This window comes from Cryptomeria japonica, chromosome 1 (genome assembly GCF_030272615.1).
Source record: "Cryptomeria japonica chromosome 1, Sugi_1.0, whole genome shotgun sequence".
NCBI lineage: Eukaryota > Viridiplantae > Streptophyta > Pinopsida > Cupressales > Cupressaceae > Cryptomeria > Cryptomeria japonica.
In genome coordinates this window covers 556,189,556-556,216,610 of record NC_081405.1, presented here as the reverse complement: position 1 = coordinate 556,216,610, position 27,055 = coordinate 556,189,556, and positions in this window count along the sequence as shown.

Genomic DNA, 27,055 nt, shown 5'->3' with positions numbered 1-27,055 from the left:
CTTTTGAAAAGATTGTCTTCAATGGTTTTCTTAGAAATATTTTTTGGGGGTTGAAATAGCTTTCATTTGATTTTTGCTATTTGAAATTTGTAAGGAAAAGGGATTGGATTTGATTTGCATTTTTTCTTGGGAAAAATATTTGAGTTGGTGCATCAGTAGGATGAGATTGTTCCTATAATTGTGTAAGACTTCGTGTGATGTTTAATGGCTTGGAGTTGGTTTTTGATGAGATTTTATTTTCCTTGTGTATTCTATTTTAGTTTCTATTGTTCTCTTGTTCTTCTTGGATCAGTTATAAGGAAGTGGCTATGTCTGCAACTCTTCCTATGCAATATCTTGGTGAATGGGAGTTATTTTTCTTGTGTGTTTGGCTCTATATGATTTATCGAAACCCTATTAGGATTTATTGATGTATTTTAAGGAGTCTTGGGTTGATCTCAGACCTTGATTGTGCCTTTACCCAGACCTAGGCACACTTGTTAGTCACAAATTACTCAAAACTCTCAGTTTTTTCCTTTATCTTCTATGCACTAATATTTGACTTCTATGTGCTAAAGTTTGGGGTGGATGCACTAAAGTTTGGGCTGCATGCTCCATTCAACACCCGCAATGTGCCATTTTGTAGTTTGCATGCGCTGATTTGTTTCTGCTTTCTGTGTTTTGTCAGTTTTGATAGATTTTGACTCCAGAGGCTATATCTTGATACTTCTAATGATTTTTGGGAATTATACTATTTCTTTGAGATTTGCATAAATCCATTTTGGCTATAGCAAGTGGTTTTGTGCTTGTCCATTGAGGGATTGCTATTTTGCTCGAGCAAGTTAAGCGTATCCTTGTAGTTGAGGAGCTTTATGTGCAGCTCTAGTGAGATGTTATGGTGTGCCTCATTATAGAGGAGTATTCTATATTATTGGATTCATGTGTTACCCATGTTTGTATGTATTTGACATTCTTGGTGGCTTCCTTATTGTTGCAATATGGCATTTGAGGTTATGACTTATTTTTTGATGATTAGCTTTTGGATTCTATGTTAATGTTCATCTTGAATTTTAGTTGCATCAATTTTATGTTGAGCTTTATGTTGTTATCATGATGTGCTTTTTATATGCCACCCTATAGTTTTGGTCCATGGTAGGGAGAGTGGGTTCTTGCATGTGTGGACTAGGGTCTTGATCATTAGGCCTCTAGGAGGGGGTCTAGACTTGATGGAACCACATGAAGAGTTTATATGTAATTGTAAGTGATAACCTTAATAATTGATTGGTGGATTTTGGTATTTAGGAATTCACTAAACAAGATAATAATTGGTTTTGTGCCCCACCTCATAGTCCTAGAAGCATGCGTGCTTGGGAAGACCATAGGAGTGGTAAACTGATCTCCCTTGAATGGATCCAAGGTTGAGATGGTTCCACATGTCTATCAAGGTGAGGCTTGGCCTCTTCTATTATGGGTATAGCATATGATGACACTCTTTCCCTACATGTTTCCATTGTCCATATGCTTTTCTTTATTGATTATGCCTCTGGAGGGTCTATTGATGATTTCAACATTGTGTTGTAGCTTTGTGTTGCCATCTCTTGTTGGAGTCTTGTTGACTCTTGAATTATCCTTTGGTTGATAGGTGTCAACTTAGGTCATGAGTGTGAGTTGGAACCTTTGTCATCTCCTAGCACGGGGGGTGGTTCCTTGATTGGTTCCACATGGTCGGGTGGTTGATTTCCTTCTTCCATTGTGATACTCTACTTGGTGTTACGTGTGTGGAATGGATTCTTCATGAGATTACACTTCCGAGCAGATTTATATGTTTATGGAAAGAAGACCCTGTATCATGATGTTATGTAATTGTAAAAGAGATTATGTATTTCCATGAAATGTAAGTTCATAGGATTTTCAATGTAATAGTTAAGGAAAATATTCTCTTGTATATTCATTTATGAGTTGGCTATACATTATGTAATTATAGACCATAGACCTCTGTGAATGGAAGAGTAATGTTATATAATCATATTGTGTTGAAATGCATGATGAATATGTACTTGTGGTGGCTTGTAGGATTTACATTGATAGGGTTGAAGTTGTTATAAATGTGATTTTGGTGATAAATATAATACAACTATGATGGTTTATGTTTTATAAATATTATGCTTCTTGTCTTAAGGATATTGTAGAGATGTTTAGAGGATGCTTAAGTCTTAATAAAGTAAATGGTTAATTTGTCAATGATTCTTTCATAGTGATTAAATGATGAATAATAGGAATGTTAGTATTGCTAGTTCTTATAGAAATAAACACATGTTATGGGAGTTTAGATTATGATTATAAAATAATGAATTGTTATAGCTGAATAATTAGTAAATGAAAGGATTGTATAGTATTTTATGAGCTCTATGTGGTTATGTGATGTGTCAAGTAGTAAAGTTAAGATACCCTAGGGAATGGTTATGCATTGTATGGTTTTATTTGATGTTAAGTAATGAGTAAATGAATATTCCGTTTGCGTAATATGTTTCATACTTATGTTTATATCCATGTAATCATGTATATAGTAATGATGCAAAAGTGGTTAATGGTAGAATGGTTGTATCTTATATGTTGATGTTATAATTTAATGAATAAAAAATAAATTATTCTCTTTTGTTAGTAGATAATGGATTATTTCTCTAGGGTATTTTGGTGGGTATTACATCTGATATCAGAGCCCATGTTCATAAACTGGGTACTCTAGTTTCATATGAGCCCATTGTGTTTGTTAGCACATGTTAGTATGGGGTAGCCCAGTAGTGTATCTGTGCTTGTTATTCTTTTGCTTATTTTCCCTATATTTTAGCTCATAGACTCTTTTGCGTCTTGGTTAGACATGATGCCTACTACAGGTAGAGGTTGTGGTCGCGGTCATGGTGGTCGCATCCATACTTGTCAGAATCCTTGTCCTGAGGTTTCTTAAGACTCACACCACAAGGAGAAGTAGCAGTAGGATCATGGAGGTGGCGATGTGATTCCATTGATAGTTACGACACTTTGGAATCTTCTTGACCATCTAGGTCTGGGCAAGTAAGAGAATTATCAGGAGGAGTCTCATCATTCGGGTCATGAGGATAGAGCTGAGTATTAAGAGCATGAGAGGGAGTGTTTGCATTCACCTCATAGGAGAATGGATGTTGTAGTGGACCAGAATGCAGCTACAGCTGGTCATATGAGAGATCTCCTTAAGGCTCGTCCCCCTACTTTTGATGGTTTTAGCGATGGATTGGAGGCAGAGACTTGGTTTCTTGACTTGGGTAGGTATTTTTCCATGCATCCGTATGGTAGTAACACCAAGGCCAGATGTGCAATTATGCATCTTCGAGATTTTTCTTCCATGTGGTAGCTTATGGAGGAGCAAAAGCTCTATTTGGATATTGCGACAGTATCATGGGAGTTATTTCTTGAGCAATTCCATGCTCATTTTCTATCACATCTTTGGAGATAGGGCTGATGAGTTCCATGGTGAACTCACAATGTTGGTTCCCACTTTTTGGTACATCCTGATTTTTGTCGAAATCATGTATTTTTTAGAAAATATAATGATTTAAGCTTTAAGAGTTCCCATTTGAAGTAATTAATCGAAGAGAGTTAGATCAAAGGATCTTAGATCAAATTTTATTGGATATAACCTCTCTACTTCTAAAAAATACTTGTAATGGAGTCTCCTTTGCATCTATCAAATGTTGATAAAAAACCAATTTTACATTAGTTTTTGAGGCATCAAATGAAATCATTTAGAAGTTTTTTTTTCAAAGTATTGTCCTTATTAGAAGCTTTCCAAATAGTATAATTTTTTATATATTTAATTTCATTAATAGATTTTTATTTGATTTCTTATGAATGTAGGTTTCTCACCGAACATGAACTTCTTTATTCAATGCATTGGGAAAAATAGTAAACTAATTCAAAAAAAATCTGAAAAAAATCTATGTACTAGGTATTGATATCTTCTTTCTAAAAAAATAAAAAAATTGAATTTTGATATATATAGAACAAGTTATGTGTTCAAACTTACACCTATATCTAAGTTATAATTAGTCAAATTTCAAAACTTAATCAAATGAAAATATTCAACATATCACTATCAAACCAACTGCATGCTCTGGGTATTGATTTTACAAACCAAAATTCAAAAGAATTAAGTTTTAATCATTTATAGAAAAAAAGATGTGCATTTCAGGATGCACATCACTCTTAAAAAATGTTGTTTGTTGTAAAAACCTACATTTTGAGGGATATGGAAAAATCAATAAAATTTTATTCAAAATTTATTGATAAAAATATATTTATAATCTACAAACAAGATGTTACAAATCACTAGATTACATCATCTTCAAATTCTTAACGGTATAAAATTATAAGTGTCGGAAAGTGAAGGTTTTTTTCAAAATGTTTATCCAAGTGTCAAAGTTGGTCAAAAAGTGGGAACGAGTATTGTGAGTTCACCCTCCATGATTTGAGGCAACAGGGTATTACAGTTGAGAATTATGAGAAGAAATTATTTGAGCTTAGGTAGTAGTCTACGATTGCAAATGATTATGTGATGCTTGTGCAACATTTTATTAGGGGTCTTAATAATTGCACTGGTGGTGATGTTCGGGTTCTTGAACCCAGGACAATGGAGGTAGCGGTAGAGAAGGCTTGGTTGATTGAGGAGACATTATCTTTGGCATCAAGAGGTTCTACAAGTGCTCAGACTATTAGTGGTCTAGCTTAAGGATTATTTGCGAGAGGTGCTTAGTCATAGTTCTAAGGACAAGCTATGAGCTATCCTTCCTTTTCCTGAGGTGGTCAGTGATATCGGAAAAACTTTTAGGGTCTATTTATGGAGCTAGATTACAATCGGGCAGAGATCATGGTAGACAACATGATAGATAACTAGTTTCCTCTCAGCCACCACAAAGTGTTCAACAGTCTAGTGCCCCACTAGTTGCACAATATTTCACAAGAGGGAGTTGGTTCACATGTAGCCAGCTGGGTCACTATGCATCTAAGTGTCCTAAGAGGGCCACATAGGTGTAAGGATAGAGACCCGCAACTTCAGAGCCTACAGTTGGTGATTTGGGTAGATCCCATCATGTGTTTGCGGTGGTTGATAACCATCAGGCTAAGCATCAAGGAACTATTGTTGAGACTGTCGGTGAGATAGGTGGTATCTCTTGCTCAGTATTGTATTATTCTGGTGCTATTGATTTTTTTATTTCTTCTTCTTTAGTAGAGAGATGCGATCTTGTTGTGGCAAAGTGAGCTGATAGGTGGTAGGTTGAGTTTGCCAAGGGATACAAGGTGGATGTGGATTCCCTTGTGCATGGTTGTGTTTTGGATTTGGGTTTACTCTCTGTTGGTCCTTACAGCTGGAATGGCAACTAGGTAATAAAACACAATTCAAAGGTTAAATATCCTTGAATAGCTATCTTTCTTGTAGCAAAGGCTCATTTACTTATCAACCAGGGACGTAAACTTAAAATGGGCAAACACTCTGTGCACCAAGTTCATATCTCAACCATTCTATATTACTGCAAGAAAGAAATTCTTTAAAGTAAACAGGAAAAATCTCAATTGACTCATACTTAATCTCACAACTAGAAATTACTTTAAACAACTACTGTCAAATGATAAAGTTCTAGCAAGTAATAGGAACTACTTTGCTGATGTGGTTGTAGGAAAAAACGCAAGAACTATTTCCAGTGGCTACAAGAATAGACAATTGCTGAAACAACTATTACTAAAAAATGAAAACTAAATGAAACACACAAAGGATTACTCACCAAGTGGGACCCTTTGAGTGAGTATCTCCAGAAATTTCAGATTATAATTTTTAAGCGTTCAAAATCATATTGATCTCTTTCTTTCATCTTGACTGTGAAAAATACATAAAAAATATCAGAAGATTGTGTATTACAAATATTATGGTCGTTCTCTACTATCCTCGAGAGGAGAGAGATCCCTTTCTTTATAAGAAAACTTATTAAAGACTCCTAAATGATCGACCACATTCCTATGGAATAGGTGAAAATGATTTATTAACAAAAGAAGAAAAAAAAGTCAGTGCAAGAAAACAAAACAACATCTGTCCTATAGCAGAGAAAATATAGCATGACTTGCTTCTTGGATCTAAGCTCCACTAAGAACAATTATAAATGTTTCATAAATCATTCTACTAAAGAACCGGTCAAGTGGCTTTGATCATTACTGCATTTCTCTGACTGGGTTTGCATTGCGGCTATATACTTGGTGCTTCTTTAAACTGCCACTTAGTCTTTACTTCTCCTTTGTCGATCCTGCATCATGATATTAATGTGCATAACAAACATGTGTATATAATAATGCTAACATGATATAATGTAAACCATATTTAAAACTGATTTTAGATATTTGGATAGATAAATCATTTAAAACCATTATATGACATGCTTAAGTATAAGTCAAATCAGTTTCAAAAACACTTAAAAGGTATCAACTAGGAGAGTATCATGATCCAAATGTCATCTAATCACAAGACCTAGGCAGGAGTATTATAGCAAAAATCTATCAAAATAGAGCCATTATTTAGGCTCATCATCTCCCCTTAACCTAACTTCTTGCTGATCCTCCAACAACAGGAAAATTTTGAATTTTGGCATTGATTCAGAAATTGCCTAGAGTAACCTGCCTAGAACCTCCTGCAAACAAAATCTAGTAGAATCCCTTCATTTTCTCCAATCTCTTCAACTTGTTATGTTCCACTGCTTCATTGTATGGTGGGTCATTGTCCCTGCATCCCATCAGTGGCCATAGGAGGATTGGAGGCTGAAAACTAAGAGGCAGCCAATATCTTCCCTTTGTTCTTCCCAAGTGCATATGAATGGGTGCTCTGTTTAAGGTTGCATGGTGTATTTTCATAGAGTGTGGCTCAGATTGCCTTGACTCATCTAGAAGGCTATTCCAGCATTGGACTAAATGACCTATTGCTACTTGTCCTTCTCTTGGAGCCATTTGTTCATATCCTTTATACACTTCTTCCCTTAAGGGTAGGATATTTTTTGCATAATTTGGCTCATATACAATCTTTTACGAGTCAAAATAAAGTCTCCTAGGTGTTGGATCTCAAATCAACCAATTGGATAGGTTCTAAGGAAATTCCAACTCCTATGATCAAAACCTCCAATTGAATTAGCCAACTTATAGAGTGAACCTATTTGGTTACTAACTCCCTCACTTTAGGCTCTGCAAGACCTAGGTGGGTATACCTACTCACTAGTCACTTTTAATAGCCTTGTGCTATAATTTTCTTGAATGAATTTAACCCTTACTTTAAGAGGCCATTCAAGGAAGAATTACAAGGAATAGTTACAATCCACCAGTAGGCCTTTTATTCAAATTAATAGCAGTATGAAAATAAACATCACTAGGAAGATACAAGCAGCCTTATCTTCTATGAGAAAATATCACAGAACAACTACCAATTGCAATAAATAACTCACAACACATACGTAAAGGAAAAAACAACTAATTATATTGATAGAGTTTCGAAAGTTACAAAAACAGCCAGAGTATATAGCACATATATTTCTTAATGTCCTTTTGTTTTACAAAAAAACCTCTCATATATATGAGAACAAAAACTATCTTTACGAAAAGTCATGTCCCTTCCCAACATCAACAACTAGGTTGTATGTTCTTAACAAAGTTAAATAAAAATATATTAAGCATTCCCAATTGATTTATGTAATCATCCTCTTTGTAGCTCTTGATATCAATGTTCTACATTTTCATCTCTACCTATAGTAAAATGTACTCAAAGATTATGTGGTTGACATGAGGGTCCAAATATTTATCCCGATCCAATGCTGAGATGGCTTGCTCTTTGATTCTGGCAAGCTCATTTTGCCATTGTCCCAATGGTATCAATTCCCCCTCCTTGTAGGTTGTTGGCATTCATGAAGTTCTCCCATATTCCATCACTTGGAGGTCTTTGTTCAATGAATCTGCATATCTATCATGTTTCTCCAAGTATGTTATCCCTTTTTCTCTCTCTTCAAGTGTCATGGTATCAACGTAGTTCATCACCTCTTTCAGTCATTTCTTTAATCTTTCATGCTCCCTCATAGCCTTGAAATTCCCATTATACACTTTCCAATACTGATCTGCATGTGTTAGCATGGTTCTAAATTTGCATTCAATGATATCATTGACCATTTTATCCATTTTCTACCGAGCTCTTTCTACTTGTCTAACCAACTTCTCACTCTTAGTCTTCTAGTAGATAGTGTCTGTCAGAGCATCTATAACCTCTCGGTCAGTCTCGAGCACCATACCTAGATCATCAATGCCTAGAGCAGAGTTTTGTTGTAGTAATCTTTCTTGCTGTTGCACTTCTTCACTGGCCTTTTCATACAAACCTTTATAGGTGCAATTCTCCTTTACTAGAAATTCAATCTGATCTTGATTAAGTTTTGCTACATCCAAATTCAGTTTGGCAGTGATCCTAGGATCATTTTTCCCAGCTTGTTGGATCATTAAATGTTCAAAAGCCTCATCACTGTCAACAAGTAAAGGCCTTTTCTCCTTAGGGTACAGAGCCCACAACATAAGAGCTTTCTGATCTGGACCATATCCTAATCCCATAAAAAATTTATCAACTTCATCTAGCATAATGTGCTTACCAGGCCCCTATTTCTTCAGAAAACTATCAAACTACAGAGAAAATCTAATGTCCCATCCTAGGTATATTAATACCTCAACATCTTTTAGTAATAGCCTTCCCCTTCCAAGATTCATTTCCTTCATGGCTTGGTCTATTTCCTCCTACAGTATTTTGAGCATCTCTTTGTCAGTTTTCCCTTCATAAGTTCAATGTTTACAAAAACATTGGGTACTATCAATTTCCCTAGGTTCAATCTCCATAAATTATTTACAGGCTCCGGGGCATTTCTTGGACATATCCAAAGATGAACAATTCCTTCCCTCCAATCTCTATCCAAATGTATCCCAAATTTTCAAACCTATCCTCCAAGCCCTCATCATCTGTTTTAATCTTTTTGGACTGATGGCTCAAGGCAAGGAACTAGCCTAATAGGTCTTTGTCTAACACGTGACCTTCCTCCTTTTTCCTTTTTGGTTTTTCCTCTGCAGATTGGGTTTCCCTAGGTTTCCTAGCTTTGGTTTTCTTAGTTAAGGAGGCTTCCAGTATAATTACAAATCTCAGAAATAGGGAACTTACTTGAATTTTTGGACCTTTTGATTTTGAAGACTCTTTGTGAATTCTTCTAACCAATGCTTCCTGAATTGTCCTCTTCCTTGTCATTTTATCACAATTTTACAGTAGTTTTATCATTTATATCCACCTGTTATGTAGCAATCATGAACTCACTTGTTTTTAATTTAAGGTGATGGGAATTCATTTAATTTTGGAATGATTTTGCAATAGAAAGTAATTACTTCTTCTAATAATTCATTTTCTCTTTCTTTGATGCTCATTTATGACATGACTTTACCATTTACTTTGATGAAACTATGTTCTTCGGCAATGTCCCTTTCTTTCTTATCGAAAGGTCTCATTTCATCGAAGTTACTTTTGTTTTGATGAAAGTATTGTTATCATTATTGTGCTTTAGGTTTTCATCTAATCATCATCTTTCATCAAAATGGATCCCATTCATTTTTATTACAAGTGATCAACTTCGATATGAACGTTTGTCGTTTCATTGAAACTTTACTTTTTGATGAAATCCATCCTATCATTATACCTTGAAATAATTTATCCGATGCCCAAGTTCTATCGATGACAAGTCATCGATGAGTGACCTCCACATCTTATTAGATATCACTGTGTCAATGAAACTTTTGGTTTCGCCAAGAGCCAAAAACCCTCCTTCTATGAGTAGCTTCCATCGATGACATTTTACTTTGTTGATAAGACTTTAGAAGTTGGCCTAATGCTTTATTGGTCGTTCAAAACTCACATCTCTTCAAAATAGTATCATTGATGGCACTTCAATATATTTCTTCTATATATTTTTTGATAGAAACAATGACTTGGGTAAATCCCTTTTGAGTCTTATCGCGGTCAGAATCCCTTCGATGATTCATATTATCGAGAAATTATTTATCAATTTCTTCGATATAACAGATATATCTTTTTGGTGAGAGTTTTTTTTTTTCACCCGATGGTCGAATTTGGCTGATAGGAGTTTTGAATTTAATGTTGATGAAAGTTCAAAGGTTTCTATAGAAATTCTTAGGGGTATACTTAGTCATTTTTTTTAAGAAAAATTTTGTCGCTTCTAAAGAGATCAGGGAATATCTTGTTTGTGAATATATTGTATAATAGTGGCTTTGACTAGGGATGGTGGTATACTATAGGTGTGATCAAGAATTTAGATCTTTAGTGAATGAACATACATCGCTGAGAGATTATAGTATTTACAATGAAAAGTGGGTCCTAATCTACTGTACATCGAAATATATTTCTCTATTTAAGAGAAAAATTTCTTCAAGTATTGTCCATGTACTAGAAATTCTTGATTCTCTCTTGTTGCACTTTATATGAAATATGAGTCCTCTCCTGCCTTTTCCATAATTATGTATGGCCCAAGGCAAAGAGCTTCAAATTTTCCATGCTTTCCTTTTTCTTGATTTCTCACATCCCACATCAGGACCCAATCACCTATCTCAAATTTTCTGTTTGTTGCTCTTCTATCATACAATCTCTTCATCTGATTTTGTGCGTTGATATTTTTTCTGTGAGCTTTTGTCCCGATTTCATCCAATTCTATCAATTGCACAAGCCTTTCTTGCAAAGGATCCACAACATGAATTTCTTCATGTACTATAAATTTATGAACAGGCAAGAGATTGTCAAGGGGGAGTCTAGCCTTCTTACCATAGACCAATTCAAATGGGGACCTTCATGTGGATTTATTTACTATTATCCTACCTACCCAAAGTGCCAAATTCAGTTTTAAATCCCAAGCCTTTTTATTCTATCCCAACACTCTTTTGATGATTTTGAGAATATTTTTATTGGTAGATTTAGCCTGTCCATTACCTTGAGGATGGTAAGCAGATGAATGTGATATCTTAATGCCATATTCCTCACAAAAATTATTGAATTCTTCAGATCTGAAACACATACCATTGTCAATAATGATTCTTGCAAGGACAACAAACCTAGTAATAATATTCTCCATCATGAACTTGATTACCACTTTACTAGTAGCTTGTCTAGTAGGGATTGATTCCACCCATTTAGTAAGGTAATCAGTGGCTACCAATATCCATCTATATCCTCCACTTGAATTATCAGATATTTCCCCTATAAAACCCAACCCCCATTGTTGGAAGAGTTCTTCAGCTTGCATAGGTCTTAACGGGAATGCTCCTTAGTACTTCATCTTTCCTTAGAACTTTTGGCATGCTTCACACTTCCTGACATACTTATAGTTATCATAAAATACATGTAGCCAATAATATCCAGCCTTTAGTTTTTTATGGGTTGTAGTCTTGGTAGAGAAATGACCACCACACACCCCACTATGCATTTTGTGCAAGACTTTTTCTGCTTGATATTCATCTAAGAAAAGTAGCAATATTCCATCTCTATTCTTCCAATATAAATCACCGTTAACTATCACATACTTTGAAGATTGAAATTTTAAAGTCCTCTTTTGATTTTCAGTCATTCCATCCAAACACTTGATATGTTTGAGGTAATCGATAATGTCTTTGTACCATGTTGCATGTTCAATACTAAAATTAGCTTCTTTCAACCTGATTTCATTTATTTATGACTTCTCAATATTTTCTTCAGCCATGAGTTTAGTCAATCCCTGTCCTTTTATGAATTGTGAAATCTTAAGCTCAATGTCGAACTCTTGAATTTGATCTATCCATTTGCATCTTTTCCTTGTGACCTTATTTTGACTAAATATATCTTTTACCACTGCGTTAGGGACATAAAATATCACCTTTGTCCCCACCAAATATGGCCTAAAGTGTTTGACTTATTTTACAAGGGCATAAACTTTCTTTTCATTTATCTCATACTTTATTTTAGTAGGGCTTAATGATCTGTTGAAGTATGCAATTGGTTGTTCACAACCATCTTTATTCTTTTGTAATAGTACCACTGCTACTATGTGACAAGAAGAAAAGAAGAATATCAAGAATGGTTTACTGAAATCTAGTGACATCAGCACAGGTGCTTCAGTTATTTCCCTCTTCATGGCTATAAATGCATCCAATGCTTCAGTAGTCTAGTCTATTTTAGGTTCCTTTTGTAACATCTACACTATAGGTTTTACAATATCTGCAAAGTTCAAGATAAATATTTTGACAAAGTTTATCTATCCTAAGAATGACTGGATGGCCTTAACAGTCTTCGAGATAGGGATTTCATTAATTTCAGCCACCCTCTCTAGATCAATTCTTACTCCTTTAGATAGTATATGTCCTAAAATCTTTCCTTCTTCAACTCCAAAATTACATTTCTTTGGGTTAAGTGATATCCCATATTCCAAAGCCCTTTTAAATATTTTTCCAAGTGGTTGCAATGGTCCTCTACCTTCCTTGAGTAGGTAGTCAAGTCATCCTGATATATCACCATGATCACATCTATCAGTTTTGCAAATGCTACATCTATTGCTTTTTGGAAAGTTGCTCCTATGTTAGTCAATCTAAATGGCATCCTGGCATACATGTAAGTGCCCCATGGTGCTATGAAAAATGTTTTATATCGTTCAACTTCCTTGACCTTTACCTTGTTATAACCTGAAAAATCTATCCATCATGGACAACAACTCACATCTGGTTACTTTCTACAACATTGTGTCCATAATAGGTAGAGTATAATTATCTTTCAATGATGAAATATTTAGGTTTCTGAAATCCATGCATAGTCTGATATCTCCATTCTTTTTCCTAATAGGCACCAAATTTGATAGCCAAGTAGAATACCTGCAAGATTTAATTATCCATGCATCTATCTTTTTAATTACTTCGTTCCTCATCTTGGACAATAGGGTAGGGTTTATAGGCCTTTTCTTTTTCCTAAATGGTTTAGCATCAGGTTTGAGTGCTATTTCATGCTAAACTAATTCTCTTTGTAAGCCTTGAGATCATCATATGATCAGGCAAAGACATGTCTATATCTCCTGAGTAAAATTATTAATTGTTGTTTCATTTTAGGGGTCAATTTTCTCCCAATGTATACATGTCTTGGAGACTCTTCATTTCCTAGATTAATTCACTCAACGTCACTTTCCTTAGTTGGAGTTACTTTTGTTTCTACTTTGTCCTGTGCATTAAAGGTTCTTTCTAATGCAACCAAGTCTCTTAGTAATTTATTGGATTTTAACTGTATGATTTCTTGACCAAACAAAGTTTCTTTCCCATCAGTATTTTCCACAAAGTCATTAAATTTAATGGCCTTGGTCTCATAATAGTTTACACATTGTAAGAAATTTAAAAGATCAACATCATCTTGGAATATCTTCCAATTATATAAGTTATCAGGAATAGAAGGTCTAACTTTTATCTCCACCCAAGATATTCCATTCAATGTCACATCATTCTCCTTCAATGCAACATTTGCTAAGAAATCAGCCATTATATTCTTGGATCTATCAACCCAACTTATTTGGAAAGTATCAAACAACTCAATTGTATCAACCTGAGATTTTGGAAGCATATTTTTCTTTGACCTATGATACCATCAATTCTCAATCCCCAAACACACTAAGCATCTTGATCCCATGCTTAATTACTAAGTTTAATTCGGTGAGCAAGGCCTCATACTCAAAAATATTGTTTGTACATTCAAATATTAATTTAAAAGAGTATTTGAATGTATCTCCATTTGGTGCAATGAATAGAATTCCAGCCCCACTTCCTTCCTTGCCACATGATCCATTAAAGTACATGCGCCATAATTGATCTTCATTTTGTTGGATGTGGGATTTAATTAGGGTCAACTCTTCCATTTTTGGCTTTATTAATTGCACCTTAAAATTATCCATATCTGATTGGATGAAGCATATCTGCTCAATAGGTTTGATATCCTCAATAATATGAGAATAACGAGGCTCTCTTTTAATTTTTACTTCGTGTCCATTTATTGGTATGGTGGCACATGACAAATCTAATTGGACATGTCCACTTATCAAATTTGACCACTGTCTAGATAACAACATCCCATAATTTGGGGGAACATCTACTACTGTGATATTTGTCTTGTAAGAGGCTTCGGGGCATGCTGCCAACTTGAATTCTACATCTCTCATGATACCCACTACTAGAATAGATATGCTATCCATAGCATAGCATTTACCAAATGTAGCATCTACACCCATTCCAAGTTCTCTCATAACTCCAATAGACATAACATTTATTGTTACACCTGAATCTATCATGCAATTCTTGATCCTCTTGTTATTGATTTTTGAAGTTAAATAAAAAGGGTCTACTTGAGTAGGATTTTTTGTTATTGTAGATCCTAAATACATAATTGGGGCTGGATCCACCTCACTGCTTTTTTTCTTATCATCATGTTTGTGCTCTTTTATTTTCTCCTCCGGGATTCTGTAATCATCTTCAAAGTATTTTCTCTATATTAAGGGAACTTCATCATTTCAAGTAGAGGAACAAAAACCTTCATTTGTGTCAAGGCATTATCAATGTCAAATTATGTGGTGGTAGGTACTATTGGGACTTTAATCACCTCATCATTTTCACCCCTTTGTAATTTTGTAGCTTTAGGATCCTTCTCTTTAGTTTTTCCTGAATCTTCTTTTTGGATCTTGTTTGGCTTAGTTGTTTTCTTGGGTACTTTGTTATTCTCTTTCATGAACATGCCAGAGGGGTTTCCTTGTTCAGGATTTATAGTTCTAATTCTTAGATTGTAAGTCCTCTTAGCTTGTTCGACTGCACCTGTTGTAATTCTTTCTCTTTCCTCTTCAATAGGGATCCTGAGCTTGACTTCATCTTCTTTAACTGAAAAATATATATTGTACACAATACGGTTGAGTGATTTATTTGGAATTTATATCATATTCCCCTTTCTCTTCAAATGAGCTATATTCTTCAAATGATAACATGTTTATAGTTTGATCATCGATAGACCCTTCATAGCTTTCCTCTTCTTCCTATAACTTCTTCTCTACTATACATTGAGAAGGTGAATGGGGAATGTCACAAGAAAAACACCATGTAATATTATCTATCATATGATTCACATATCTCTTCAAAGGATCTGGGGGCTGCATAATGTTTGTCTGATGCTTTTCCACTAGTTTTCCATCCTGCCATCTAGTATTGTAAGGCATATCATGTAATTTGGGTCTATCATGATGGAAGAACTGATGGTTTTCTTTTTTTTTTACCTTCATAGATAAATATTTTAAAGCACTCAATACTTTATCCATCTTTTCTTCCTCCTTAGATTGCTTGGGTGCTCTTAGATTAAACAATCTGGTATCATCTCTCTTTCCAACCCTTCCAGCAGCTTTCCTATTATTCTCTATGGTTATAGAAGCCTTCATTACCTCTTGAAGAGTTATAGGATTTTTGGTCCTGAGTTCATTATTTGTTTTTCTATCAAAAGCATTTATGTAATAAAGGATACTCACTTTAGGTACTGGTTTTATCCTATTAGGAATTTTGCTCATAAATTTGTTAAATTTTTTGTTGAACTCAACCACTATTTCATTTTGTTCCTTCTTGATACTTATGATTTTGTGTAATGCAAACTTGGTGCTATTATGATCCCCATACTATTAAAGGAAAAGTATTTTAAATTCTGTAAGATTGCTTATCAAAGCATCAGGTAATGTTCTAAACTAATCCCTTGCATCTCGTATCAGTGATTGCATGAACAACTTCATTTTGACATCTTCATAAGGAAGGCAAAAATCCTCCATGACTATATCAAATGCTTTGCAGTGTGCTTCTCCAGTGATAGCATTGCTGCCTATGAATTTTGGAATTGAAGTTCTGACTTCATTTGGACTGGGGTGAGGACATACCATCATTCCCGAGAAATCAAATTGTCTGATATGTTCTGTATTAACCAATCCAAAGCCTCCTTAGAAGTAATTCCCATAGTTTTGGTTCACATTGTTATATGGATAAGTAAAAGAGGAAAATTGATTATGAGGTTGATACTAATTTTGATAGGTGAAGTTGTTAAAATGATTATACTATTGTTCATAAGGTATGTTATTATTAACATGTGTGAAATTGTTCATCCTTCGGTTGTGTATGATATAAGGGATTGTCATGTGTTTTTAAATTTTCACCCCTTGAATTTGCTTCACCTTTTGGATTTTTTTTATTGTTTCAACCCTTGGGTTGTATTAGTGTTTATAAATGTTTCTTTGTATTTATTTAAATCATTATCAATGTCATCTTCATCAATTTTGAAGCCTAATTTAGCACATAATTCCTCAGCTTCTCGTGACCTCCCAGTATTTTTCATTTCCTCAGTCACCTCATAAAGATGTTTTAAAAGTCCTGTAAGATGTTATGGTGCATCTATTCCCCTTGAGCTAGATGAACTTGTTGAGTTCATTCCTGAGTTTGAGTGGTGCTTTTCAAAACCAGGAAGAACTTTATTTTTTCCTTTTCGTGCTTTGTTCACAGCTGCTAGATCTTCGCTTCCTTGGCATGTAGGGATTGTATTGTTCTATTTATTCCAAGATAAATGTGGATTAGTTTTGGAGTAATATTCATTATATCTCTCATACATGAAATCATCCATTGATCTGTTTAGTGTTTATTTCTTTTGATTGTTCTTATTTCTTTTCTTGTTGAATTCCAACTGCACAATAGGATGGCCTTGTTTTAATGACCTTCTTCCGTACATAAAATTTCTTATTTCAAAGTTGCCACCTTTCTTCTTGAAAGGAAATTGTATTTTGTGTATGAGTTCTTTCCCACAATAAATTCTTTCTTAAATGAATGTTCTCCCTAAAAGAGTTGTCAATTTGTTGGATCTCAAATCAATAAATTGGATAGGTTCTAAGGAAATGCCAACTCCTATGATCAAAACATCCAATTGACTTAGCCATCTTATAGAGTGAACATATTTGGTTACTAACTCCCTCACTTTAGGCTCTGCAAGACCTAGGCAGGTAAACCTACTCACTAGTCACTTTTAATGACTAATTCCTTTTATAGAAGATTGAGTATCTTGATCTAAATTTTTCCCTATCTCAAAATGGCATAGGTTCCTAGGATAGGTGGATTTTAGATGAGTTCAAGATTGTTGTTGTGAAAGCTATTAGATCTTTGTGCTTGAAATTTATATGAATACACTATTGCTAATTGATTCTATATATATATCCTACTCAACTATTCTTATTGCTTTAAAGTAAAGATAATTAACATGGTAAAAGTTGTTGTTTATGAATGATCAGTGCCTTTCCTCTTGTTTGGGCCACAGAGTCTATTACTTCAGCAAGACTTAATGTATGCTTCTATGAGACAATTTTTAAATCACCCCCCAGGTAGATTTGTCAGCTACCTTTCCTCAAAAAGATCCATTTTCATAGTCTTATGCTATAATTTTCTTGAATGAATTTAACCCTTACTTTAAGAGACCATTCAAGGAAGACTTATAAGGAACAGTTACAATCTGCCAATAGGCCTTTTATTCAAATTAATAGCAGTATGAAAATAAACTTCACTAGGAAGATACAAGCAACCTTATCTTCTATAAGACAATATCACATAACAACTACCAATTGAAATAAAAAAACTCACAACACATACATACAGGAAAAAACAACTGATTATATTGACAGAGTTTCAAAAGTTACAAAAAATGCTAGAGTATATAGTACATCTATTTCTTAATGACCTTTTGTTTTACAAAAAACCTCTCATATATATGAGAACAAAAACTATCTTTACAAAAAGTCATGTCCGTTCCCAACATCAACAACCAGGTTGTATGTTCTTAACAAAGTTAAATAAAAATATATTAAGTATTCCTAAGTGATTTATGTAATCATCTTCTCTATATCTCCTGATATCAATGTTCTGCTTCTTCATCTCTTCCTGCAATGAAATGTACTCAAAGATTATGTGGTTGACCTGAGGGGCCAAATCTTTATCCTGATCCAATCCTGAGATTGCTCGCTCCTTGATGCTAGCAAGCTCATTCCACCATTGTTCCAATGATATCAATTCCTCCTCCTTGTAGATTGTTGGCATTCGTGAAGTGCTCTCATCTTCCATCGCTTGGAGGTCTTTGTTCAATGTATATTCATATCTGTCATGTCTCTCCAAGTATGTTGTCCCTTCTGCTCTATCTTCCAGTGTCATGGTATCAACGTTGTTCATCACCTCTTACAGTCATTTCTTTAATCTTCCATGCTCCCTCAGAGTCTTGACAGTCCCAATGTACACTTTCCAATACTAATCTACATGTGTTAGCATGGTTCTAAATTTGTGTTCAATGATGTCATTGACCAATTTATCCATTTTCTGTTGAGCACTTTCTACTTGTCTAACCAACTTCTCACTCTTAGTATTCCAGTAGATAGTGTTTGTCAGAGCATCTATAATCTTTTGGTCAGTCTCAAGCATCAATTTCTGAGAAGTCTTTTGTTGTAGTAATCTTTCTTGCAACCATTGAACTTCCTCACTAGCATTTTCATACAAATCTTTATAGGTATAATTCTCCCTAACTAGAAATTCAATCCGATCTTGATTAAGTTTTGCTACATCCAAATTTAGTTTGGCAGTGATCCTAGGATCAATTTTATCGACTTGTTGGATCATTAAATGTCGAAAATCCTCATCAGTGTCAACAAGTAAAGGCCTTTTCTCCTCAGGGTACAGAGACCACAACATAAGAGATTTCTGATCTGGATCATATCGTGATCCCATGAAAGTTTTATCAACTTCATCTGGCATAATATGCTTATCAGGCCCCCATTTCTTCAGAAAACTATCCAACAATAAAGCAGATCTAATGTCACATCCTGATTATATTAATACCCTAGTACCTTTAAGTAATAACCTTCCCCTTTTAGGCATCATTTCCTTAATGACTTGCTCTATTTCCTCCTATAGTATTTTGAGCATCTCTTCCTTGGTTTTCCCTTTTGTGTTGGCTCTGACTAATGTCCCTTTTTACTGGCATAGAAATGTGTCAAATTATTTGGTATGAATAAAGTCATTGTCTAAAATGAATTCTTCATGCTCTAGCAACCTAACATCATTGATCTCATGGACATCATACTGGCCAGTTGCCAGATTCATTTGTACATCACATTCATATCCAGGTGGATACTCTTCTCTTGGTGAATCAACAAGCATAAACTCAGAAATAGACTGGGGAGACATGTGTGACAAAGGCTCTGTGTCCCTGACATTTTCTTTCCTGTCCCTGAAAACATACATAGGGACACCATCTAGAATCTCCAATTCATGTTCCATAAGTTTCTTGCCTTTGGCTAAGGGGTCATCTATCCACTACATAATATCCTCATTAATCTTTCCTATACTAAGCTTCCATTCGTAGGCTCTGGATACTCTATCATATTTTGTCCTTTTCTCAATGGCTTCTTGCCTTTCCATATTTCTGATGAAATCGTTAGGCATCAGTGAAACATGTTCTCCAGCCCTACGCTTCTGTGATGCTTTTGCTTCTCTCATATAACCTTCGCGGTCAAAGTTTGACCTAGGATCACCTTCCACCATCTTATAATAACCCAATTTATTCTACAATAGGCCATAACTCTTTGAACTTTTAACAATAAAGTCTGAAAAAACCAATAACCCAGGTACTATGGGTTGTTTCCCATGATCTGTCAAGTGTTTAGCACTAGGTATTGACAATTGTCTGATAATCTCAAGGAAAGCTACTCTATTAGGTACTGTAATAGGAAACAATTGAGGCTTTCCTTCAAACCCATACACCCTTATCTGAGTATAATCCAAAAAGAAGTACCAATCTTGCCAATTATGTGTAAATGGAGTGTCTTCACATAACTCTTTTGGCTTGAGAAATCTCTAAATTTCTAGAGATATAGAATGATCACATGGATAACCTAGCAATCTATATAGTGTTTTAACAAAGAACTCTTCAAAGTACCAATACTGACTATTGTTGTATCTCTGGTCCCACAAAGATAACCATAACTGTATAGGCTTCCTCACTCCAGCTTTATCATAAGCCCTAACACATAACCCATTTGACCATAATCCTTTATCTTATCCAACATAGAGTAATATATGCATGAGAAAAGAGTAATACTTGAAATGAACATTCACCATGTATCCTTTCAACTTCTCCAAACCATGATTCAGGGCTTCAGATAAATAAGCAGCAAAATCAAATACCCTAGGATCCTTTGATTGCAAATCCACACAGATTATCATAGCCATTATATCCATCAAGGGGGGGGGCTTCTATTCCTAAGACATGGGATACACAATAATATGTGTACTTGAAATAGGGGTAGAAAAATTGAACATCAAAAGGAGCTTTATCTCCTTCTGCGAATGGCACTGTTGATCCTGCAATTTTTGGTCTGTGGATAGGGAGTCTCCACCTCTTATATATATCTTCCATATTAAAATACTCCCGAGTAAGCTTGCTAGTATCTATCTTTTCTTCAAATCCCCAATCTAAATCAAATACACTTTCTATAACTTCTTTAGTAATGGACGCTATTGGTTTCCTCATATAATCATAAATGGTTTTCATCTTGGGGTCATAATTATTGGCTAGAGATTTTATAAGTTCAATGTTTACAAAAACATTAGGTCCTGCTAATTTCCGAAGGTTCAATCTCCATAAATTATTTACAGGCTCTGGGGCATTGCTTCGCACATATTCAAAGACGAACAATTCATGCCCTCTAATCTCTATCCAAATGTCTCCCAAATTTTCAAACCTATCCTCCAAGACCTCGTCATCTATTGTAATCTTTTTGGACCAATGGCTCAAGGTAGGAAACTGGTCTAATAGGTCTTGGTCTAACGAGCAACCTTCCTTCTTTTTCCTTTTTGGTTTTTCCTCTATAGACTGGGTTTCCCTAGGTTTCCTAGCTCTGGTTTTCTTAGTCGAGGAGGCTTCCATTATAATTACAAAGCTCAAAAATAGGGAACTTAGAGTTTTGGACCTTCTGATTTTGAAGACTCTCTATGATTTCTTCTAACCAACGCTACCTGAATTGTCCTCTTCCTTGTGGTTTTATCACAATTTTACACTAGTTTCATCAGTTATATCCACCTGTTATGTAATAGTCATGAAGTCACTTGTATTGAATTTATGATGATGGGACTTCATTTAATTCTAGAATGGTTTCACAACAAAAATTAATTACTTCTTCTAACAGTTACTTTTCTCTTTCTTCTATGCTCATTTACAACATGACTTTACCATTTACTTCGATGAAACTACATTCTTCAGCAATGTCCCTTTCTTTCTTATCGAAAGGTCTCCTTTCATCAAACTTACTTTTGTTTTGATGAAAGTATTATTATCACTATTGTGCTTTAGGTTTTCATTGAATCATCATCTTTCATCGAAATGGATCCCATTCATTTTTATTCCGAGTGATCAACTTCGATATGAAACCTTGTCGTTTCATCGAAACTTTGTTTTTTGATGAAATCCATCCCATTGTTATATCTTAAAATAATTTATCCAATGCCCGAGTTCTATCGATGACAAGTCATTGATGAGTGACCTCCGTGTCTTATTCGATATCATTGTGTTGATGAAACTTTTTGTTTCACCAAGAGCGAAAAACCCTCCTTCTATGACTTGCTTCCATCAATGACATTTTCCTTTGTCGATAAGACTTTAGATGTCGGCCTAATGCTTTATTGGTCCTTCAAAACTCACATGTCTTCAAAAATAGTATCGTCAATGGCACTTCAATATGTTTCTTCTATATATTTTTTGATAGAAACACTGACTTCGGTGAATCCCTTTTGAGTCTTATCACGGCCAGAATCCCTTCAATGGTTTATATTATCGAGGAAACATTTATCAATTTCTTCAATATAACAAATATATCTTTTTGGTGAGACTAAGATTTTCAATGAGATTTTATTTTGGTCATCTGATGGTTGAATTTGGCCGATAAGAGTTGTGAATCTAATGTTGATGAAAGTTCAAAGATTTCTATAGAAATTCTTAGGGGTATACTTAGTCATTTCTTTTAAGAAAACTTATGTCACTTCTAAAGAGATCAGGGAATATCTTATCTATGCATATATTGTATAACACTAGGCTCCCTTGATTCAACCCTTAATGGCAGTGAAAGCTCAAGTTCTTCCTTGTTATACACCTGAAACTACTCTCCCCTTTCTATTTCATTCAGCATCCATGACATAAGAGCTCTCAATGTGATATCTCCAATGTAGAGGAGAGGGTTCCAATCGACATCATTAGGAACAACATATTTATGTACATAAAATTCTCAAAGTAGATTTTTAATTGTTGTAGGAGATGTCTGATAAACATTGTAGAACTTCTCTGGTGTCTACAATGAGGGACTTAAATCCTTGACAATTCTCATCATCTAGAAACTGATATGTTGTTCTTTTAAATATAGAGAGTAAACACAAGGAGGTGCTTGGCATTGCATTAGATGTGGTACCATAGTGGCTACTGTTTCCACCTTAGCTTTAAGTTGAGCAAATTCCTCCTCTTTTTTTTCAATATTTTTCTTCTGCCAGTCGATTATCATCTACATTTTTACCTTTTCCAATTCCCAATCCTCATAGAGAGCAATTCCCACCGCATGACTAGTAAGGGAAGTAGGTGGTCTATGAATAGGTTCCATACATTTCTTCTTTTCAACTTTTCTCCCTACTTCAATAACCTATTCTACAGTGGATGCTAATCTTTCCAGCCTTTCAAAACCTACTTATTTATGTGGGTGCTCAATGTTCTAGAGTTCCCCCTCTTCTTGTAGATGTTGTTCTTGTTCTTCCTCAATATTCTATAGTTCTTCCTCTTTTTCTTGTTCCCTTTGGGGTTTGTTAGGTGGAGAAGGAGGAACATCATTGTGAGGTAGACTATGCGGTTCTTATTCTAGAGAGTCAATCAGGATGGTAACATTTGGCTCCGTTGATTGGTCTTGATTTTTAAGCTTTTTACAGAGCCTACCACTGCTTCTCAGAGATTTCCCTTTTGCGGCTACAGGACTACTTCCTGTAGCCAACTCTTCAACCACTTCAATGGCTACAGGAGAAACTATTTTTACAACTTTCCTTTTCTTTGCCGTTGGAGAGGCTAAATTCTCACTTTTACCTTTCTCTTCCTTATTTTCTATGTCAACCCATTTTTGTTTGCCTTTTTCCTTTCATATGGCAGCCCTAGTTTTTATTAGACTTTGAGAAGGAACCCCTGCTATAGCTTTTTCTTGTAAGGGTTCCTCTACTGCAGGAACATTTTATTCTGATGATATCTTGGAGGATGAGGGTTCAAGAGGGGAACTAGGTCTTTCAAGGTTTTCCAATTTTTCTTGTTCTTGAGATGGAAGTGGCTCCTCTATAACCACGTTTTCTACCCTAAACATCGCTATTTTAACAAATTCATTCCAAGACATTGGAGAGACATCTCTCAAAGATCTTTCAACTAATAGCTTAATTAGGCAATGATGAGAAATAGAGTGAGGCCTACCTTTTTGTGTCTCTATTGTGCTTATGGAAAGAAGGTTGTACAATAGGCTTGGAACATTCATCCTTCTTCCATGGCATAGATGACTTAGAAGATTGAAGTGATGGGAATGCAGACACAAGAATTTTCCTTCACAGGTTAAATACTTTAGAACATACAATGCTACTGCTTTCCATTCAGGCGGAAGAGATTCTCACCTATCTCCTTGTCTATCTACTACTAAGGGTGTGTCTCCCAAAGGTGTAAATTCTTCTCTTGCATTATATGCATTCTTGGATTTTGAGTACTTCTCTCCATTTGTTGGTAACCCACTTACCTCTACAATCCATTCCTCTATAACCACCACTCTCAACCCTTTTACCTGGGCTTCTCCAACTGAAAGTGTGTGGGTAAATTCCCTTGCAATTTTCTCATTAAACTCTATCAACTTCAAAAAATAATCCACCCACCCACTATTACAGAATATTGGTCCTGAAGTAGGGCTTCATGGACTGTCAGCTCATGACGAATAGGTGGACCACCGATTGTAGTGATAACACTTTCTACTCTATAATGGCACTAATTTTCCCAATTGCTGAACTAAGATCTGCACTAGAATACAATGTGCCTTTACTTGGTCAGAACCTAGCTGCAATCTAAAAATAGCTCTAAGCAGATAGAAGGGCAGAGTACAAAATATCACCTCAAACTAGAAATTTGAAAAATTAAAATGCAATCCGAGAGGACATAAGAATTATTTTCTAGAGTCATTATTAGTGTATGTCTCCCCCCCCCAACCTAAGGCTTAATAGGTGTCTACACATGTAGAAGAGGACTGAAAAAGGACACTATGCAAAATATCATATTGATAGTTAATATGGTTTGATTATATACATGTAAAAAAAAAAATACACACGAGCGTACCTGACATCACGTGAGAATGACTGTAGCTGAAGTCATTGAGCCATCATGTAAGGAAAATGAGGTGGAAATGGATGGAGTGAAAGAAGAGAAATGAGTGAATATGGAATGGAATATTTATTGCATAGAAATGTACTTCCTATAGATCTGGAAGTATTTATTATGATCATGCGGGAAATATTTAAGATAGAGTGGTAATGGTAAAGTTGTCGCTAGTTGCTGCAGGAATCACGACATGCTCGACAGTGGAGAATTGTTGTAGAAAGTCATCCTTGCTAAGAGGTTTGTGGTATAGCAACTGATGACCATTGACTAACAATTTAAATTTAACAAGATCATTTGTAGATAATCTGACTTTTAGGATTCCTAAAGATACTGAGAGGGGGGGTGAATCAGTATCTGACTAGTATGTGCAATTTCTTATTTTATAACTTGAAAAACATATTAAGACTGTGTACCGGTAAAGAAGGAATCATGCAGCAAATAAGAATAAGAACCACAACATGAAAAGCACACCATAACACAATGTTTTAACAAGGAAACCTGGTGTGGGAAAAACCTCAGTGGGATTTGTGACCCAAAATATTCGCTTACTGGCCAATAAGGGAATATTACTCCTACAATAGGGGCCTGCACATGCAAGAAGGCCAAGTGCGTAGAGCCCACTGCTCAATTACAAAGGAAGTCACACTGACTTACAAAAATGGATTAGCATGTGCAATGTCAGATTCAGTATCAGTTTAAGCTCTGCTACATACATAAACCCTTATCCAATAATTCACATATTAGGTCTATTACCTTTACATCATATTTTGCTTTATCTATCTCACTCTTACAATAATCAATGATCCCATACATATATGAGTCATATTACAATCCACCATGTCGGCTTACAAAAGATTTTACAATTAATTACAAAATATGTTAACACAAAAATGTTGTCGGCCAGGGTGTCGATATTCTTCTTTTTCAGTGTCGGTGTTCTGTATGTCAGTGTTAGAGTCTGTCGGTGTCGGTGCCTATGTCTTCCTATTGGTATCACATGATTACAAGGTTTCCATCAATGACAATACCTTCAATCACCTACAATTTCTCATTGGAGTGTGTATTTGCCAACAATCTCCCTCTTTGGCATTGATGGCAACACTCATGAGAAAAATTCAAGAATGTATCCAAAAACTGAAGTCCAAAAAAAATCTTTAGAAAACTGTGTCTCCAAAAATGTGTGCTCCCCCTGAGTAGATAATCTCTACTTCCTTCTGACCATTTTTCTCATCACACTACTTCCCCTTTGACATCAATGACAAAGGTTGTCATTCGCTGTCAGTGGAGTCCTGCTTGGATTCTTGTAACCGGTGGGTTACAATCTGAAAAATGTCTGTCAAAATTTTATTTAGGCCATTACTAAATGTTTTACTATCTTTTATTGCCTCTTGAGATCTTTGCACTGTACCAGTGAGTATGTGCATTTTCTCTTCTAGTGTCTTCAGTCCGAGAACTAGAGCCTCAGATATTTCTTTTCTCAAGGAGATGAGGTAATCTAGTTTTGGACCGAGTCTGCATTTTAAGTCCTTTGCTTTATCCTTTATTCTTTCTTTGTCCTTGTCTAACTGCTTGATTTTCTCTTCTTTCTCTGCAATCCTCATCTCTACCTCCAAAAATGAATCCGATGTACCTATCAGATTGTCAGCAATATTGTTTATCTTATCTTGTGCTTTGTTGATTTCCTTGTCTAGATCCTCGGTCAGAATGTTTGTTTTACAAGAATCTCTATACAATTTCTTGAAGTAAAAAATTATCTCCCCAATTTCTGGTAATAGGGTATCCATTTTCTCCTTATCCTTCTTCACAATTTCCTCAAAGAATTTCTCTTTTTCTTTAATCATTTTCTCTTTAAATGTATCCTCATTTATTTGATCAAGAGTCAATATGTTGTCGGTGATGAACTTAGACAATGTGTATAGTTGACCTACAGAATCATTGTTATCTACAATGCACTTTGGTGCTATCAATTTAAGAATGGGAATTGTATCATCAATAGCCTTATAGGCTTGTGCATTACATTCTGTGATCTTCTTTATTGAATCCAATAAGACCTCTGTTACATTTGTAGGTCTGAATTCTGCCATAGATGTACCAGATGTTTGTCCAATTGTCTTTACAATAGCCATGCTACCAGTGGTGGTAATCACCTTTCTTGATTCAACCTCTGGCAGGTTAGTCTGTGTTTGCATTTCTACAAACAAAGGTTTAGGATTTTTCAGTTTGGGCCGGTGGCACTATCTCTATCTGAACCTGTGCTTCAACCTGTACTGGTTTCATTTTCTCTATCTATATCTCAGAAGGTTTCTTTGAGCTTTCAACTACCAATTTCTCAGATGTAGTCTCATTTTGTACCTCTATACTTTCCTTGGCCGGTTCTTCTACTAGTTTTTCAGTTGTATCTACCGGTTTCTCAGTGGTATCTACTATTGGTTGCTTTATAGGTGTAGGTTTTTCAATGCT